Source organism: Salmo trutta, unplaced genomic scaffold (assembly GCF_901001165.1).
Source record: "Salmo trutta unplaced genomic scaffold, fSalTru1.1, whole genome shotgun sequence".
Classification (NCBI taxonomy): Eukaryota; Metazoa; Chordata; class Actinopteri; order Salmoniformes; family Salmonidae; genus Salmo; species Salmo trutta.
This window is the reverse complement of record NW_021822213.1, coordinates 1-14490: the sequence shown is the minus strand read 5'-3', so window position 1 is coordinate 14490 and position 14490 is coordinate 1. Positions and strand designations below refer to the sequence as shown.

The following is a 14490-nucleotide window of genomic DNA, read 5'->3' as shown; positions in this document are numbered from 1 at the left end:
AGCTATGCCTGACACTTCAGCAATGCAGGGTGGCAAGCCTGCTCGAAAGTCCAAAAGAATGGCGGTTTGCAAAGTGAGTTGGTGCTTCGGCGGAGAAAAGGTCGCCCAACGTGTGGCTCGAAATCACGACCCTGAACTTAAGAGTCTCATGCTCTACCAACTGAGCTAGCCAGGCACCTCAATTGTGTTAATGACTTGGTCCGAATATCGAACAGCTCTGGTTGTACAAAATATGGATCTGTGAGAGTGTTTTTAATGGATCCTGTGGTGCAATCGTTAGCGTGTAGTACTTATACATATGTATGCATCAAATCGATGACAAGGTTGTGAGTTTGAGCCTCACCAGGAGCAAGTATTTTTCTTGAACACTCTGCTTATCTATTTCTTGTCCAGTAAAGGAGCATTTATTCAAATCCATTTAGGAGGACGTTTCATAAGTAATAGGTATGTCCTTGAGATAAAATGTCAGAGAGCAGGCGGAAGCTAGGATTCAAATTCATATTCTCCTGTATCACCAGCTTTGCCTGACACGTCTGCAATGCAGGGTGGCAAGCCTGCTCGAAAGTCCAAGCGGATGGCTGTTTGCAAATGGAAACTGTTGGTGCTTCGACGGAGAAAAGAATCGCCCAACGTGGGGGTCAAAACCGCAACCCTGAGATTAAGAGTATCGTGTTCTACCGATTGAGCTAGCCAGGTACCTCAATTGTAATATTGACTTGGTTCGAATATCGTACAGCTCTTTTTGGGCAAAATATGGTGATCAGTGAGTGTGTTGTTGATGAATCCTGTGGTGCAATCGGTTAGCCCGTGGTACTTACACAGCAGTATGCAACGAAGCAATGCTGAGGTCGTGACTTCGAGCCTCACCGGGAGCAAGTAATTTTCTTGAACCCTCTGCCTGTATATTTCTTGTACCTGAAAGGAGGATTTTTCCATCCATTTAGGAGGACGTTTCACAAGTAATAGGTACGTTATTAGGATAACAGGTCAGAGTGCAGGCACAGCTAGGATTCAAACCCATATTCTCCTGTATCACCAGCTAAGCCTGACACATCAGCAGTGCAGCGTGGCAAGCCTGCTTGAAAGTCCAAGTGGATGGCTGTTTGTAAAGTGAGTTGGTGCTTCAGCGGAGAAAATAATCACCCAATGTGTGGCTCGATCCAACGACTCTGAGATTAAGAGTCTCATGCTCTAACAACTGAGTTAGCCAGGAAGCTCAATAGTAGTACTGACTTGGACTGAATATCGTACAGCTCTGTTTGTGCAAAATATGTTGATCAGCGAGAGTGCTTTTAGTGGCTCCTGTGGCGCAATCGGTTAGCGCGTGGTACTTATACAACAGTATGCAGCGAAGCAATGCCGAGGTTGTGAGCTCGAGCCTCACCAGGAACAAGACATTTTCTTGAACCCTCTGCCTGTCAATTTCTTTTCCAGAAAAGGAGGATTTTTCAATCCATTTTGGAGGACGTTTCACAAGTAATAGGTACTTTATCAGGATAACAGGTCAGAGTTCAGGCACAGCTATGATTCAAACCCATATTCTCCTGTATAACCAGCAATGCCTGACATGTCAGCAGTGCATGGTGGCAAGCCTGCTCGAAAGTCCAAGCTGATGGCTATTTGCAAAGTGAGTTGGTGCTTCGGCGGAGAAAACAATCACTCAAGGTGTGGCTCGAAACCACGACTCAGATATTTTGCGTCTCTTGCTCTACCGACTGAGGTAGCCAGGAAGCTCAATCGAAGTACTGACTTGCACTTAATATCGTACAGCTCTGTTTGTGCAAAATATGGTGATCAGCGGGAGTGCTTTTAGTGGCTCCTGTGGCGCAATCGGTTAGCGCGTGGTACTTATACGACAGTATGCAGCGAAGCAATGCCGAGGTTGTGAGTTCAAGCCTCACCAGGAGCAAGTAATTTTCTTGAACCCTCTGCCTGTCAATTTCTTTTCCAGAAAAGGAGGATTTTTCAATCCATTTAGGAGGACGTTTCACAAGTAACAGGTACTTTATTAGGATAACATGTCAGAGTGCAGGCACAGCTAGGATTCAAACCCATATTCTCCTGTATCACCAGCTTTGCCTGACACGTCTGCAATGCAGGGTGGCAAGCCTGCTCGAAAGTCCAAGCAGATGGCTGTTTGCAAATGGAAACTGTTGGTGCTTCGACGGAGAAAAGAATCGCCCAACGTGGGGGTCAAAACCGCAACCCTGAGATTAAGAGTATCGTGTTCTACCGATTGAGCTAGCCAGGTACCTCAATTGTAATATTGACTTGGTTCGAATATCGTACAGCTCTTTTTGGGCAAAATATGGTGATCAGTGAGTGTGTTGTTGATGAATCCTGTGGTGCAATCGGTTAGCCCGTGGTACTTACACAGCAGTATGCAACGAAGCAATGCTGAGGTCGTGACTTCGAGCCTCACCGGGAGCAAGTAATTTTCTTGAACCCTCTGCCTGTATATTTCTTGTACCTGAAAGGAGGATTTTTCCATCCATTTAGGAGGACGTTTCACAAGTAATAGGTACGTTATTAGGATAACAGGTCAGAGTGCAGGCACAGCTAGGATTCAAACCCATATTCTCCTGTATCACCAGCTAAGCCTGACACATCAGCAGTGCAGCGTGGCAAGCCTGCTTGAAAGTCCAAGTGGATGGCTGTTTGTAAAGTGAGTTGGTGCTTCAGCGGAGAAAATAATCACCCAATGTGTGGCTCGATCCAACGACTCTGAGATTAAGAGTCTCATGCTCTAACAACTGAGTTAGCCAGGAAGCTCAATAGTAGTACTGACTTGGACTGAATATCGTACAGCTCTGTTTGTGCAAAATATGTTGATCAGCGAGAGTGCTTTTAGTGGCTCCTGTGGCGCAATCGGTTAGCGCGTGGTACTTATACAACAGTATGCAGCGAAGCAATGCCGAGGTTGTGAGTTCAAGCCTCACCAGGAACAAGACATTTTCTTGAACCCTCTGCCTGTCAATTTCTTTTCCAGAAAAGGAGGATTTTTCAATCCATTTAGGAGGACGTTTCACAAGTAATAGGTACTTTATCAGGATAACAGGTCAGAGTTCAGGCACAGCTATGATTCAAACCCATATTCTCCTGTATAACCAGCAATGCCTGACATGTCAGCAGTGCATGGTGGCAAGCCTGCTCGAAAGTCCAAGCTGATGGCTATTTGCAAAGTGAGTTGGTGCTTCGGCGGAGAAAACAATCACTCAAGGTGTGGCTCGAAACCACGACTCAGATATTTTGCGTCTCTTGCTCTACCGACTGAGGTAGCCAGGAAGCTCAATCGAAGTACTGACTTGCACTTAATATCGTACAGCTCTGTTTGTGCAAAATATGGTGATCAGCGGGAGTGCTTTTAGTGGCTCCTGTGGCGCAATCGGTTAGCGCGTGGTACTTATACGACAGTATGCAGCGAAGCAATGCCGAGGTTGTGAGTTCGAGCCTCACCAGGAGCAAGTAATTTCTTGAACCCTCTGCCTGTCAATTTCTTTTCCAGAAAAGGAGGATTTTTCAATCCATTTAGGAGGACGTTTCACAAGTAACAGGTACTTTATTAGGATAACATGTCAGAGTGCAGGCACAGCTAGGATTCAAACCCATATTCTCCTGTATCACCAGCTTTGCCTGACACGTCTGCAATGCAGAGTGGCAAGCCTGCTCGAAAGTCCAAGCGGATGGCTGTTTGCAAATGGAAACTGTTGGTGCTTCGACGGAGAAAAGAATCGCCCAACGTGGGGGTCAAAACCGCAACCCTGAGATTAAGAGTATCGTGTTCTACCGATTGAGCTAGCCAGGTACCTCAATTGTAATATTGACTTGGTTCGAATATCGTACAGCTCTTTTTGGGCAAAATATGGTGATCAGTGAGTGTGTTGTTGATGAATCCTGTGGTGCAATCGGTTAGCCCGTGGTACTTACACAGCAGTATGCAACGAAGCAATGCTGAGGTCGTGACTTCGAGCCTCACCGGGAGCAAGTAATTTTCTTGAACCCTCTGCCTGTATATTTCTTGTACCTGAAAGGAGGATTTTTCCATCCATTTAGGAGGACGTTTCACAAGTAATAGGTACGTTATTAGGATAACAGGTCAGAGTGCAGGCACAGCTAGGATTCAAACCCATATTCTCCTGTATCACCAGCTAAGCCTGACACATCAGCAGTGCAGCGTGGCAAGCCTGCTTGAAAGTCCAAGTGGATGGCTGTTTGTAAAGTGAGTTGGTGCTTCAGCGGAGAAAATAATCACCCAATGTGTGGCTCGATCCAACGACTCTGAGATTAAGAGTCTCATGCTCTAACAACTGAGTTAGCCAGGAAGCTCAATAGTAGTACTGACTTGGACTGAATATCGTACAGCTCTGTTTGTGCAAAATATGTTGATCAGCGAGAGTGCTTTTAGTGGCTCCTGTGGCGCAATCGGTTAGCGCGTGGTACTTATACAACAGTATGCAGCGAAGCAATGCCGAGGTTGTGAGCTCGAGCCTCACCAGGAACAAGACATTTTCTTGAACCCTCTGCCTGTCAATTTCTTTTCCAGAAAAGGAGGATTTTTCAATCCATTTTGGAGGACGTTTCACAAGTAATAGGTACTTTATCAGGATAACAGGTCAGAGTTCAGGCACAGCTATGATTCAAACCCATATTCTCCTGTATAACCAGCAATGCCTGACATGTCAGCAGTGCATGGTGGCAAGCCTGCTCGAAAGTCCAAGCTGATGGCTATTTGCAAAGTGAGTTGGTGCTTCGGCGGAGAAAACAATCACTCAAGGTGTGGCTCGAAACCACGACTCAGATATTTTGCGTCTCTTGCTCTACCGACTGAGGTAGCCAGGAAGCTCAATCGAAGTACTGACTTGCACTTAATATCGTACAGCTCTGTTTGTGCAAAATATGGTGATCAGCGGGAGTGCTTTTAGTGGCTCCTGTGGCGCAATCGGTTAGCGCGTGGTACTTATACGACAGTATGCAGCGAAGCAATGCCGAGGTTGTGAGTTCGAGCCTCACCAGGAGCAATTGATTTTCTTGAACCCTCTGCCTGTCAATTTCTTTTCCAGAAAAGGAGGATTTTTCAATCCATTTAGGAGGACGTTTCACAAGTAACAGGTACTTTATTAGGATAACATGTCAGAGTGCAGGCACAGCTAGGATTCAAACCCATATTCTCCTGTATCACCAGCTTTGCCTGACACGTCTGCAATGCAGGGTGGCAAGCCTGCTCGAAAGTCCAAGCGGATGGCTGTTTGCAAATGGAAACTGTTGGTGCTTCGACGGAGAAAAGAATCGCCCAACGTGGGGGTCAAAACCGCAACCCTGAGATTAAGAGTATCGTGTTCTACCGATTGAGCTAGCCAGGTACCTCAATTGTAATATTGACTTGGTTCGAATATCGTACAGCTCTTTTTGGGCAAAATATGGTGATCAGTGAGTGTGTTGTTGATGAATCCTGTGGTGCAATCGGTTAGCCCGTGGTACTTACACAGCAGTATGCAACGAAGCAATGCTGAGGTCGTGGACTTCGAGCCTCACCGGAGCAAGTAATTTTCTTGAACCCTCGCCTGTATATTTCTTGTACCTGAAAGGAGGATTTTTCGATCCATTTAGGAGGACGTTTCACAAGTAATAGGTACTTTATCAGGATAACAGGTCAGAGTGCAGGCACAGCTAGGATTCAAACCCATATTCTCCTGTATCACCAGCTAAGCCTGACACGTCAGCAGTGCAGGGTGGCAAGCCTGCTTGAAAGTCCAAGTGGATGGCTGTTTGTAAAGTTGAGTTGGTGCTTCAGCGGAGAAAATAATCACCCAATGTGTGGCTCGATCCAACGACTCTGAGATTAAGAGTCTCATGCTCTAACAACTGAGTTAGCCAGGAAGCTCATAGTAATACTGACTTGGACTGAATATCGTACAGCTCTGTTTGTGCAAAATATGTTGATCAGCGAGAGTGCTTTTAGTGGCTCCTCTGGCGCAATTAGTTAGCGCGTGGTACTTATACAACAGTATGCAGCGAAGCAATGCCGAGGTTGTGAGTTCGAGCCTCTCCAGGAACAAGACATTTTCTTGAACCCTCTGCCTGTCAATTTCTTTTCCAGAAAAGGAGGATTTTTCAATCCATTTAGGAGGACGTTTCACAAGTAATAGGTACTTTATCAGGATAACAGGTCAGAGTGCAGGCACAGCTATGATTCAAACCCATATTCTCCTGTATAACCAGCAATGCCTGACATGTCAGCAGTGCATGGTGGCAAGCCTGCTCGAAAGTCCAAGCTGATGGCTATTTGCAAAGTGAGTTGGTGCTTCGGCGGAGAAAACAATCACTCAAGGTGTGGCTCGAAACCACGACTCAGATATTTTGCGTCTCTTGCTCTACCGACTGAGGTAGCCAGGAAGCTCAATCGAAGTACTGACTTGCACTTAATATCGTACAGCTCTGTTTGTGCAAAATATGGTGATCAGCGGGAGTGCTTTTAGTGGCTCCTGTGGCGCAATCGGTTAGCGCGTGGTACTTATACGACAGTATGCAGCGAAGCAATGCCGAGGTTGTGAGTTCGAGCCTCACCAGGAGCAAGTCATTTTCTTGAACCCTCTGCCTGTCAATTTCTTTTCCAGAAAAGGAGGATTTTTCAATCCATTTAGGAGGACGTTTCACAAGTAACAGGTACTCTGTTAGGATAACATGTCAGAGTGCAGGCACAGCTAGGATTCAAACCCATATTCTCCTGTATCACCAGCTAAGCCTGACACGTCAGCAGTGCAGGGTGGCAAGCCTGCTCGAAAGTCCAAGCGGATGGCTGTTTGCAAATGGAAACTGTTGGTGCTTCGACGGAGAAAAGAATCGCCCAACGTGGGGGTCAAAACCGCAACCCTGAGATTAAGAGTATCGTGTTCTACCGATTGAGCTAGCCAGGTACCTCAATTGTAATATTGACTTGGTTCGAATATCGTACAGCTCTTTTTGGGCAAAATATGGTGATCAGTGAGTGTGTTGTTGATGAATCCTGTGGTGCAATCGGTTAGCCCGTGGTACTTACACAGCAGTATGCAACGAAGCAATGCTGAGGTCGTGACTTCGAGCCTCACCGGGAGCAAGTAATTTTCTTGAACCCTCTGCCTGTATATTTCTTGTACCTGAAAGGAGGATTTTTCAATCCATTTAGGAGGACGTTTCACAAGTAACAGGTACTCTGTTAGGATAACATGTCAGAGTGCAGGCACAGCTAGGATTCAAACCCATATTCTCCTGTATCACCAGCTAAGCCTGACACGTCAGCAGTGCAGGGTGGCAAGCCTGCTTGAAAGTCCAAGTGGATGGCTGTTTGTAAAGTGAGTTGGTGCTTCAGCGGAGAAAATAATCACCCAATGTGTGGCTCGATCCAACGACTCTGAGATTAAGAGTCTCATGCTCTAACAACTGAGTTAGCCAGGAAGCTCAATAGTAATACTGACTTGGACTGAATATCGTACAGCTCTGTTCGTGCAAAATATGTTGATCAGCGAGAGTGCTTTTAGTGGCTCCTCTGGCGCAATCAGTTAGCGCGTGGTACTTATACATCAGTATGCAGCGAAGCAATGCCGAGGTTGTGAGTTCAAGCCTCTCCAGGAACAAGACATTTTCTTGAACCCTCTGCCTGTCAATTTCTTTTCCAGAAAAGGAGGATTTTTCAATCCATTTAGGAGGACGTTTCACAAGTAAAAGGTACTTTATCAGGATAACAGGTCAGAGTGCAGGCACAGCTATGATTCAAACCCATATTCTCCTGTATCACCAGCAATGCCTGACATGTCAGCAGTGCATGGTGGCAAGCCTGCTCGAAAGTCCAAGCTGATGGCTATTTGCAAAGTGAGTTGGTGCTTCGGCGGAGAAAACAATCACTCAAGGTGTGGCTCGAAACCACGACTCAGATATTTTGCGTCTCTTGCTCTACCGACTGAGGTAGCCAGGAAGCTCAATCGAAGTACTGACTTGCACTTAATATCATACAGCTCTGTTTGTGCAAAATATGGTGATCAGCGGGAGTGCTTTTAGTGGCTCCTGTGGCGCAATCGGTTAGCGCGTGGTACTTATACGACAGTATGCATCGAAGCAATGCCGAGGTTGTGAGTTCGAGCCTCACCAGGAGCAAGTCATTTTCTTGAACCCTCTGTCAATTTCTTTTCCAGAAAAGGAGGATTTTTCAATCCATTTAGGAGGACGTTTCACAAGTAACAGGTACTCTGTTAGGATAACATGTCAGAGTGCAGGCACAGCTAGGATTCAAACCCATATTCTCCTGTATCACCAGCTAAGCCTGACACGTCAGCAATGCAGGGTGGCAAGCCTGCTCGAAAGTCCAAGCGGATGGCTGTTTGCAAATGGAAACTGTTGGTGCTTCGACGGAGAAAAGAATCGCCCAACGTGGGGGTCAAAACCGCAACCCTGAGATTAAGAGTATCGTGTTCTACCGATTGAGCTAGCCAGGTACCTCAATTGTAATATTGACTTGGTTCGAACATCGTACAGCTCTTTTTGGGCAAAATATGGTGATCAGTGAGTGTGTTGTTGATGAATCCTGTGGTGCAATCGGTTAGCCCGTGGTACTTACACAGCAGTATGCAACGAAGCAATGCTGAGGTCGTGACTTCGAGCCTCACCAGGAGCAAGTAATTTTCTTGAACCCTCTGCCTGTATATTTCTTGTACCTGAAAGGAGGATTTTTCCATCCATTTAGGAGGACGTTTCACAAGTAATAGGTACGTTATTAGGATAACATGTCAGAGTGCAGGCACAGCTAGGATTCAAACCCATATTCTCCTGTATCACCAGCTAAGCCTGACACATCAGCAGTGCAGCGTGGCAAGCCTGCTTGAAAGTCCAAGTGGATGGCTGTTTGTAAAGTGAGTTGGTGCTTCAGCGGAGAAAATAATCACCCAATGTGTGGCTCGATCCAACGACTCTGAGATTAAGAGTCTCATGCTCTAACAACTGAGTTAGCCAGGAAGCTCAATAGTAGTACTGACTTGGACTGAATATCGTACAGCTCTGTTTGTGCAAAATATGGTGATCAGCGGGAGTGCTTTTAGTGGCTCCTGTGGCGCGATCGTTTAGCGCGTGGTACTTATACGACAGTATGCAGCGAAGCAATGCCGAGGTTGTGAGCTCGAGCCTCACCAGGAACAAGACATTTTCTTGAACCCTCTGCCTGTCAATTTCTTTTCCAGAAAAGAGGATTTTTCAATTCATTTTGGAGGACGTTTCACAAGTAATAGGTACTTTATCAGGATAACAGGTCAGAGTTCAGGCACAGCTATGATTTCAAACCCATATTCCTCCTGTATAACCAGCAATGCCTGACATGTCAGCAGTGCATGGTGGCAAGCCTGCTCGAAAGTCCAAGCTGATGGCTATTTGCAAAGTGAGTTGGTGCTTCGGCGGAGAAAAACAATCACTCAAGGTGTGGCTCGAAACCACGACTCAGATATTTTGCGTCTCTTGCTCTACCGACTGAGGTAGCCAGGAAGCTCAATCGAAGTACTGACTTGCACTTAATATCGTACAGCTCTGTTTGTGCAAAATATGGTGATCAGCGGGAGTGCTTTTAGTGGCTCCTGTGGCGCAATCGGTTAGCGCGTGGTACTTATACGACAGTATGCAGCGAAGCAATGCCGAGGTTGTGAGTTCAAGCCTCACCAGGAGCAAGTAATTTTCTTGAACCCTCTGCCTGTCAATTTCTTTTCCAGAAAAGGAGGATTTTTCAATCCATTTAGGAGGACGTTTCACAAGTAACAGGTACTTTATTAGGATAACATGTCAGAGTGCAGGCACAGCTAGGATTCAAACCCATATTCTCCTGTATCACCAGCTTTGCCTGACACGTCTGCAATGCAGGGTGGCAAGCCTGCTCGAAAGTCCAAGCGGATGGCTGTTTGCAAATGGAAACTGTTGGTGCTTCGACGGAGAAAAGAATCGCCCAACGTGGGGGTCAAAACCGCAACCCTGAGATTAAGAGTATCGTGTTCTACCGATTGAGCTAGCCAGGTACCTCAATTGTAATATTGACTTGGTTCGAATATCGTACAGCTCTTTTTGGGCAAAATATGGTGATCAGTGAGTGTGTTGTTGATGAATCCTGTGGTGCAATCGGTTAGCCCGTGGTACTTACACAGCAGTATGCAACGAAGCAATGCTGAGGTCGTGACTTCGAGCCTCACCAGGAGCAAGTAATTTTCTTGAACCCTCTGCCTGTATATTTCTTGTACCTGAAAGGAGGATTTTTCCATCCATTTAGGAGGACGTTTCACAAGTAATAGGTACGTTATTAGGATAACAGGTCAGAGTGCAGGCACAGCTAGGATTCAAACCCATATTCTCCTGTATCACCAGCTAAGCCTGACACATCAGCAGTGCAGCGTGGCAAGCCTGCTTGAAAGTCCAAGTGGATGGCTGTTTGTAAAGTGAGTTGGTGCTTCAGCGGAGAAAATAATCACCCAATGTGTGGCTCGATCCAACGACTCTGAGATTAAGAGTCTCATGCTCTAACAACTGAGTTAGCCAGGAAGCTCAATAGTAGTACTGACTTGGACTGAATATCGTACAGCTCTGTTTGTGCAAAATATGGTGATCAGCGAGAGTGCTTTTAGTGGCTCCTGTGGCGCAATCGGTTAGCGCGTGGTACTTATACAACAGTATGCAGCGAAGCAATGCCGAGGTTGTGAGCTCGAGCCTCACCAGGAACAAGACATTTTCTTGAACCCTCTGCCTGTCAATTTCTTTTCCAGAAAAGGAGGATTTTTCAATCCATTTTGGAGGACGTTTCACAAGTAATAGGTACTTTATCAGGATAACAGGTCAGAGTTCAGGCACAGCTATGATTCAAACCCATATTCTCCTGTATAACCAGCAATGCCTGACATGTCAGCAGTGCATGGTGGCAAGCCTGCTCGAAAGTCCAAGCTGATGGCTATTTGCAAAGTGAGTTGGTGCTTCGGCGGAGAAAACAATCACTCAAGGTGTGGCTCGAAACCACGACTCAGATATTTTGCGTCTCTTGCTCTACCGACTGAGGTAGCCAGGAAGCTCAATCGAAGTACTGACTTGCACTTAATATCGTACAGCTCTGTTTGTGCAAAATATGGTGATCAGCGGGAGTGCTTTTAGTGGCTCCTGTGGCGCAATCGGTTAGCGCGTGGTACTTATACGACAGTATGCAGCGAAGCAATGCCGAGGTTGTGAGTTCGAGCCTCACCAGGAGCAAGTAATTTTCTTGAACCCTCTGCCTGTCAATTTCTTTTCCAGAAAAGGAGGATTTTTCAATCCATTTAGGAGGACGTTTCACAAGTAACAGGTACTTTATTAGGATAACATGTCAGAGTGCAGGCACAGCTAGGATTCAAACCCATATTCTCCTGTATCACCAGCTTTGCCTGACACGTCTGCAATGCAGGGTGGCAAGCCTGCTCGAAAGTCCAAGCGGATGGCTGTTTGCAAATGGAAACTGTTGGTGCTTCGACGGAGAAAAGAATCGCCCAACGTGTGGGTCAATACCGCAACCCTGAGATTAAGAGTATCGTGTTCTACCGATTGAGCTAGCCAGGTACCTCAATTGTAATATTGACTTGGTTCGAATATCGTACAGCTCTTTTTGGGCAAAATATGGTGATCAGTGAGTGTGTTGTTGATGAATCCTGTGGTGCAATCGGTTAGCCCGTGGTACTTACACAGCAGTATGCAACGAAGCAATGCTGAGGTCGTGACTTCGAGCCTCACCGGGAGCAAGTAATTTTCTTGAACCCTCTGCCTGTATATTTCTTGTACCTGAAAGGAGGATTTTTCCATCCATTTAGGAGGACGTTTCACAAGTAATAGGTACGTTATTAGGATAACAGGTCAGAGTGCAGGCACAGCTAGGATTCAAACCCATATTCTCCTGTATCACCAGCTAAGCCTGACACATCAGCAGTGCAGCGTGGCAAGCCTGCTTGAAAGTCCAAGTGGATGGCTGTTTGTAAAGTGAGTTGGTGCTTCAGCGGAGAAAATAATCACCCAATGTGTGGCTCGATCCAACGACTCTGAGATTAAGAGTCTCATGCTCTAACAACTGAGTTAGCCAGGAAGCTCAATAGTAGTACTGACTTGGACTGAATATTGTACAGCTCTGTTTGTGCAAAATATGTTGATCAGCGAGAGTGCTTTTAGTGGCTCCTGTGGCGCAATCGGTTAGCGCGTGGTACTTATACAACAGTATGCAGCGAAGCAATGCCGAGGTTGTGAGCTCGAGCCTCACCAGGAACAAGACATTTTCTTGAACCCTCTGCCTGTCAATTTCTTTTCCAGAAAAGGAGGATTTTTCAATCCATTTAGGAGGACGTTTCACAAGTAATAGGTACTTTATCAGGATAACAGGTCAGAGTGCAGGCACAGCTATGATTCAAACCCATGTTCTCCTGTATCACCAGCAATGGCTGACATGTCAGCAGTGCAGGGTGGCAAGCCTGCTCGAAAGTCCAAGCTGATGGCTATTTGCAAAGTGAGTTGGTGCTTCGGCGGAGAAAACAATCACTCAAGGTGTGGCTCGAAACCACGACTCAGATATTTTGCGTCTCTTGCTCTACCGACTGAGGTAGCCAGGAAGCTCAATCGAAGTACTGACTTGCACTTAATATCGTACAGCTCTGTTTGTGCAAAATATGGTGATCAGCGGGAGTGCTTTTAGTGGCTCCTGTGGCGCAATCGGTTAGCGCGTGGTACTTATACGACAGTATGCAGCGAAGCAATGCCGAGGTTGTGAGTTCGAGCCTCACCAGGAGCAAGTCATTTTCTTGAACCCTCTGTCAATTTCTTTTCCAGAAAAGGAGGATTTTTCAATCCATTTAGGAGGACGTTTCACAAGTAACAGGTACTCTGTTAGGATAACATGTCAGAGTGCAGGCACAGCTAGGATTCAAACCCATATTCTCCTGTATCACCAGCTAAGCCTGACACGTCTGCAATGCAGGGTGGCAAGCCTGCTCGAAAGTCCAAGCGGATGGCTGTTTGCAAATGGAAACTGTTGGTGCTTCGACGGAGAAAAGAATCGCCCAACGTGGGGGTCAAAACCGCAACCCTGAGATTAAGAGTATCGTGTTCTACCGATTGAGCTAGCCAGGTACCTCAATTGTAATATTGACTTGGTTCGAATATCGTACAGCTCTTTTTGGGCAAAATATGGTGATCAGTGAGTGTGTTGTTGATGAATCCTGTGGTGCAATCGGTTAGCCCGTGGTACTTACACAGCAGTATGCAACGAAGCAATGCTGAGGTCGTGACTTCGAGCCTCACCAGGAGCAAGTAATTTTCTTGAACCCTCTGCCTGTATATTTCTTGTACCTGAAAGGAGGATTTTTCCATCCATTTAGGAGGACGTTTCACAAGTAATAGGTACGTTATTAGGATAACAGGTCAGAGTGCAGGCACAGCTAGGATTCAAACCCATATTCTCCTGTATCACCAGCTAAGCCTGACACGTCAGCAGTGCAGGGTGGCAAGCCTGCTTGAAAGTCCAAGTGGATGGCTGTTTGTAAAGTGAGTTGGTGCTTCAGCGGAGAAAATAATCACCCAATGTGTGGCTCGATCCAACGACTCTGAGATTAAGAGTCTCATGCTCTAACAACTGAGTTAGCCAGGAAGCTCAATAGTAGTACTGACTTGGACTGAATATCGTACAGCTCTGTTTGTGCAAAATATGTTGATCAGCGAGAGTGCTTTTAGTGGCTCCTGTGGCGCAATCGGTTAGCGCGTGGTACTTATACAACAGTATGCAGCGAAGCAATGCCGAGGTTGTGAGCTCGAGCCTCACCAGGAACAAGACATTTTCTTGAACCCTCTGCCTGTCAATTTCTTTTCCAGAAAAGGAGGATTTTTCAATCCATTTTGGAGGACATTTCACAAGTAATAGGTACTTTATCAGGATAACAGGTCAGAGTTCAGGCACAGCTATGATTCAAACCCATATTCTCCTGTATCACCAGCTATGCCTGACACTTCAGCAATGCAGGGTGGCAAGCCTGCTCGAAAGTCCAAAAGACTGGCTGTTTGCAAAGTGAGTTGGTGCTTCGGCGGAGAAAAGGTCGCCCAACGTGGGGCTCGAACCCACGACCCTGAGATTAAGAGTCTCATGCTCTACCGACTGAGCTAGCCAGGCACCTCAATTGTGTTAATGACTTGGTTCCGAATATCGAACAGCTCTGGTTGTACAAAATATGGATCTGTGAGAGTGTTTTTAATGGATCCTGTGGTGCAATCGTTAGCGTGTAGTACTTATACATATGTATGCATCAAATCGATGACAAGGTTGTGAGTTTGAGCCTCACCAGGAGCAAGTATTTTTCTTGAACACTCTGCTTATCTATTTCTTGTCCAGTAAAGGAGCATTTATTCAAATCCATTTAGGAGGACGTTTCATAAGTAATAGGTATGTCCTTGAGATAAAATGTCAGAGAGCAGGCGAAGCTAGGATTCAAATTCATAGTC

The 14490-nt window shown here is 46.1% G+C and overlaps 10 non-coding genes across 10 annotated transcripts; 9 read left to right on the top strand and 1 right to left on the bottom strand.

The window, feature by feature from the left end:
- Positions 1 to 1815: 1815 nt before the first annotated feature.
- Positions 1816 to 1909, top strand: trnai-uau (transfer RNA isoleucine (anticodon UAU)). Its single transcript has 2 exons — positions 1816 to 1853; positions 1874 to 1909. It is a non-coding gene; the product is annotated as a tRNA-Ile (tRNA).
- Positions 1910 to 2853: 944 nt separating this feature from the next.
- On the top strand, positions 2854 to 2947 carry trnai-uau (transfer RNA isoleucine (anticodon UAU)). The gene is made up of 2 exons: positions 2854 to 2891; positions 2912 to 2947. It is a non-coding gene; the product is annotated as a tRNA-Ile (tRNA).
- Positions 2948 to 3370: 423 nt separating this feature from the next.
- trnai-uau (transfer RNA isoleucine (anticodon UAU)) lies at positions 3371 to 3464 on the top strand. Its single transcript has 2 exons — positions 3371 to 3408; positions 3429 to 3464. It is a non-coding gene; the product is annotated as a tRNA-Ile (tRNA).
- Positions 3465 to 4924: 1460 nt separating this feature from the next.
- On the top strand, positions 4925 to 5018 carry trnai-uau (transfer RNA isoleucine (anticodon UAU)). Its single transcript has 2 exons — positions 4925 to 4962; positions 4983 to 5018. It is a non-coding gene; the product is annotated as a tRNA-Ile (tRNA).
- A 1460-nt stretch (positions 5019 to 6478) lies between these two features.
- trnai-uau (transfer RNA isoleucine (anticodon UAU)) lies at positions 6479 to 6572 on the top strand. The gene is made up of 2 exons: positions 6479 to 6516; positions 6537 to 6572. It is a non-coding gene; the product is annotated as a tRNA-Ile (tRNA).
- A 1461-nt stretch (positions 6573 to 8033) lies between these two features.
- Positions 8034 to 8127, top strand: trnai-uau (transfer RNA isoleucine (anticodon UAU)). The gene is made up of 2 exons: positions 8034 to 8071; positions 8092 to 8127. It is a non-coding gene; the product is annotated as a tRNA-Ile (tRNA).
- A 1459-nt stretch (positions 8128 to 9586) lies between these two features.
- On the top strand, positions 9587 to 9680 carry trnai-uau (transfer RNA isoleucine (anticodon UAU)). Its single transcript has 2 exons — positions 9587 to 9624; positions 9645 to 9680. It is a non-coding gene; the product is annotated as a tRNA-Ile (tRNA).
- Positions 9681 to 11141: 1461 nt separating this feature from the next.
- trnai-uau (transfer RNA isoleucine (anticodon UAU)) lies at positions 11142 to 11235 on the top strand. The gene is made up of 2 exons: positions 11142 to 11179; positions 11200 to 11235. It is a non-coding gene; the product is annotated as a tRNA-Ile (tRNA).
- A 1461-nt stretch (positions 11236 to 12696) lies between these two features.
- Positions 12697 to 12790, top strand: trnai-uau (transfer RNA isoleucine (anticodon UAU)). Its single transcript has 2 exons — positions 12697 to 12734; positions 12755 to 12790. It is a non-coding gene; the product is annotated as a tRNA-Ile (tRNA).
- Positions 12791 to 14088: 1298 nt separating this feature from the next.
- On the bottom strand, positions 14089 to 14161 carry trnak-cuu (transfer RNA lysine (anticodon CUU)). The gene has a single exon. It is a non-coding gene; the product is annotated as a tRNA-Lys (tRNA).
- Between the last annotated feature and the right edge of the window lie 329 nt (positions 14162 to 14490).